The sequence below is a fragment of the Bactrocera oleae genome, chromosome 6 (assembly GCF_042242935.1).
Source record: "Bactrocera oleae isolate idBacOlea1 chromosome 6, idBacOlea1, whole genome shotgun sequence".
Classification (NCBI taxonomy): Eukaryota; Metazoa; Arthropoda; class Insecta; order Diptera; family Tephritidae; genus Bactrocera; species Bactrocera oleae.
In genome coordinates, this window is record NC_091540.1 from 74,005,946 (window position 1) to 74,010,970 (window position 5,025).

Below are 5,025 nucleotides of genomic sequence, written 5' to 3' on the forward strand. Positions count from 1 at the left end.
TTAGAAGGAATATTCCGGAAACTTTGAATAATTACGTAAGAATTTCTAATGTTCTGAAATGCCGATTGTACATAACCTCACTTATTCATACCTGCAGCCGCAATTCCAATTTTTTGCCACCATGATTTTCTAGTATTTTAATAAGATATAAGAACCGTGGAAAAATAAAAGTTGTAAAGAAACCCATTTTATTTAGTACTCCTGATTTTTGACAATAAAATTATTATGTGAACAATGCATAGTATAAACGAATATAATTTTAATTAATTCTTGTTTTTTCCGATAATGTTCATGTTTTGTTTTATAAATAAGTCCAAAGAAAATTTCATAAAAATGAAGTGTACAAGGTCTCTTAATTTAAACCAGTGAAAGCTAAGAAGATTTCAAGAAGAAAAACTATCGATACTATAGATATCCTTGTAGATAGTATTTTTTTAAATTATCGTATGGTCCGCCTAGCGATAGTGTTGCAGCTGTACCTCAAAGGCACTATTTGCGCAAGGTTTTAACCGATTATATTAATTGGTGCTTGATTTGTACTTGTATACTGGAAAGTGAATCATATGGAATTTAAAATTGTGCTATATGGGAAGTAGGTGTGCTTGTAATCTGATATCGCTTATTTTTACACCGTAACATATAAATGTTACAATAATATTTTGTACCCGATTTGGTTGAAACTGCGGCCATCCCTAATGCTATTCGTTGGACTAAATAACAGTTTTGTATGTTAATTTATTCAACCACTTGAGACGTGTTTGACAAGAAAATGGACTAACATTTATTCAAAAGAGTGTTAAGCTCCCCCAAAAGGTTTCAATGGAAACAAGAAAACCATATTGTTACTTTAGGTTGGCTATAGAGAATGTTTAGGCTTTAATAAAAGCCACAATATTAAGAAAATATTTAACGTAAACAAAATATTTAATTTGGCTACTCCAACATACATGAAGGCCATTTCCTGTTGTATATGCGGAAAATTTAGTTTCAAGTTGCCATAAAAGATGTCAGGCTATAATAGACAACGCGAGAGATTGGAGAAATTATTGAATAATTGTCAGCTATATCAAAACTATAATTAAACTTTTGAAAATAAAAACGGTAATTTTTGAAAGTACTGATATTATAATTTTTATTTTATTAAAATCACGCTAATTAACCTAAATGAAATATATGGGATATAAACCAAACCAAAGGGACTAAATATAATAAATCAAAATTTGGCATTACTCCAGTATAAAGAAGAACACATTTTCACTCAGTTTTGTGAAGATAATTTATATACTAATCGACATATTACTAGACTAAAGTGCGAGTCTAAAAACAAACCATTAAAACAAACATTATTTATTTACCTTTTTTTCGCTGAAGCTAATGACAATGTGTGGTCAATTGTTCATAAAGATTACCGTTGCACCGTCTCACCAATTGCTCCCTATTAACAACTTTTACTCTTTACTTATAATTACAAATTCAATTCACATACTTAAGATGCAGCCCTATAAACAGGCTCCAATAATTGTGAGGTGTTCAATCTCGTTTTTATGCTTTCGATGACTACCGCTCAACTTGCACACCGCACGCAGCTCACTTCATTTATGAAGTAAACATACAAATAAATCCAGAAGCATTTTTCTATAATCATATGCATCTATGGCGGGAATATCTGACCGGCAAAATAGGCAGCGTCGATAATACCGAGGGCCGTGCACGCTCTCAAATTATCATAAGCAAATAGTAAAAGTCGAAATGCGCTACTTGATACTGTTGTTAAGTTCAATGTTGCTTCTTTGATGTTGATTGTCTCAACTCTTTACACTAAATTTTACGCCACACAGGGTCTTTTATTAGCGTGGATAAATATCGGCCTCCGGTCATATTGCTTTGGATACGTCTGCTTTAAAATTCCTCTCCAATGAGGACGATAATAGCCTTAGCCATAGATGCAATGATAGATATTTCATTTGCCTTGAATAATACAACATGATTACGTCAGTCCGTTTCCGTGAGAATCAGCTTTAAATTTCATATTCTACTTATTGCGGTATACATATGTATATGGTGTGTTCATATTTTACATTATAATAATATATTATATTCTCACATTAATTTGTCCTAAATGTAAAACCCTTTACAATCGGACATATTTATGTAAGTGTTCATACATATTTACATACACGTATAGTGGTGGCAAATACGAACCGGTTCCAACTAGCAAAATTTCATATTCCACGAGGCCGTCGTTATCTTCGTTGACCACTTGAAGAGAAGATTAAGTGCTAAATCACTACTGGAGGTCGTCCCGTCCTGCCGTCGCTGCTAAGTGCGTAAGTCTTTGCTTTACTCTGTTGAGAGTCACTTAAGCAATGTTTAAGTGCTACCAACTGCTTGGCTTTTTCACTAACCATTTTCATACATATAAATTATCGAAGCACTTGAATGTTCGTTATTAAAAACAAAGGCAGCATTTACTAATCATAGCCATTTACACAATTTGTAAATATATGGAATTAACATACCTACATGTAAGAATATTGCACAAAAGTTACTTCTATTATTTTGTAGATGCCATAATTTAACATTTTCAAAATGTTTTCTACAAAATAGAAAGCTATGGTTTTGAATCTTCTAGAAATTTATATATCTGTGGGTCTATTATTTATATAACGAATTACACACAAAGCAATAGTTATGTATTATATTAAAGAGCAAAAATGAAGAGCAAATTTTTTAGATATTAGCGATGCTAAGTAACGTTGTATATGACAGAAACAATACAAATAAAATTATATATGTAGGTAGAAGGAGACAAAGTCATTTAGAAAAAATTTAATATCTTACATACACTAAGTCGCACACGTGCAGTTGTTATAAAACTGATTATTCTTAAATAATAATATATAATATAATTCTATATAAATTTACCTACTTATGTATACTATGCATATACTTATATAGTACCCTAAAACAAGAAAAAACGTCAGTCTCGGTTGATCCGAAGCTACAATATAATGACCATGCGATTGTTCAGTTTGTATAGTGATCAGATCTGAACAACTTCTTCGGAGATTCCAAATTTCTTGAAGATATCTTGTCAAATGAAAATTTATTCCGATCGTTTAGTTTGTATGGCAGATATATGCTATAGTGGTCCGATATCGGCCGTTCCGACAAATGAGCAGCTTCTTGATGAGAAAAGGACGGGTGCAAAATTTTAGATCGATAGTTCAAAAACTGAGGGACTAGTTCGCATATATACAGACAGACGGACATGGCTAAACCGACTCAGCTCGTCGCGCTAATCATGTATATATACCTATACTACAAGTATATATAGTCTCTAACGTTTTCTTTTAGGTGTTACAAACATCGTGGCAAACTTAATAAACCCTGTTCAGGTGTCTATTGAACCTAACCTGCGAATCGTAGAAAAATATCTTATTTTTAATATTTATTTTTTCAGGGATTAAAGATACAATCTGCCGTTTGAAGAATAACTCAGTTCTTGGAAATCTATTACAGGGACGTCCCCACTTTGTAATGAAAATTTGTCAAATTTAGTTATGAACATATATAACATTCTGCACATTGGTTTAAAAGAAATGAAAGCGAAATTTGGTGTTGAATATAATATGGTAAAGTTTCTTGAATATAAGTAAATAGTCACAGGATCGGAAAATGCGAAAGAATATTTAGGTTACTGCAAAACTCTACTTACATATAGATGTAATGTAACTTTACATTATACCTTCGCAACATGCTGCACAGTTATGCTTATTGTAGTGTATAGTAAAAAATATGTTTGTTCGAATGCTTATATAAATGGCTGGTGCGATAATGGGTTTCATTGGTTGAGACCACTTAAAACACACTTTTTGAACACGTACCATGTCTGAGCTAATCAGAAGCACACTTTTCACCCTGCTGTATTTATATTATTGACTACATTTGTAGTTACATTAAACATTTATTCCCAATTCGCTATATGTATACTTTTATGTGGATTCATATACATACATATGTATATTTCCTTAAAATAACTCACCATATAATTTTTTTCACCGCGCAGTTACTTCATAAGTGGTGCTTATTTCGGGTGGAAGCAAATATTATATTTATAATATAATATATACTCCGGAAATTTGTATGAATATTGCGTTTGTGGAGTATTTCAAGATATATATATGGAGTATTTTTAAGACCAAGGTATGGTCTGATCTCGCCATTATACTGGACTAATGGTGGATATCACGGCCTGTCTATTCTAAGTTCCTAGCCAACGTGTTTTTGTTTTGAGTTCTTGGTTTTAGGCTTCCAAACGATAGGACAGATAAAAGTTTCGTCGTTTTTTTACTCTGAACTCTTTTCATATTTGGCTGTTGTTGTTACAAACTATTGGCTATTAAATCTGTGCAAAATATTGCAAGGGTATACATCAGAAAAATCGACGTCACATTAACTCTCTATTTCACTTATTTTCAGTTAGTTTAATTAGCCTGCTTAATGTAGCATAACTTCTACTGCGATGTACTCATCACACAAAGGCCACGATAGCTCACAAGAATAAGCCTAAATGCGTATACGCATATTCAAACATCTGTCTCTCGGAAAGTGTGATAACCCATTTTGAATATTTTATTTTGCTATACCATGGACAATCTGAACCAAACAATTAATTGCATATATTTACATAGCTCACAAATAACTTAAATCTTTACTTTTAAGTATAGATTTAAATGTGAAATAACACAAATAACAAATAATTATATTATTTATAGTATGTAGATTTTTATTATTTTGCAATATAGACATATATATATGTACATATGTATGTATGTATATTAGATATATGTATAAAACCTCAATTCCACCTAAGCCTTATAGGTTAAAGGGTTATTGTCAACATGGAAAATGTCACGGGAATTCGTGCAAAATAGAATAAAAATTCCATTAATGATAAATAAACAACGTAAAATCGTTGGCACTTCAAAAATAATAACGATACATATATTTAATTTTATTTAT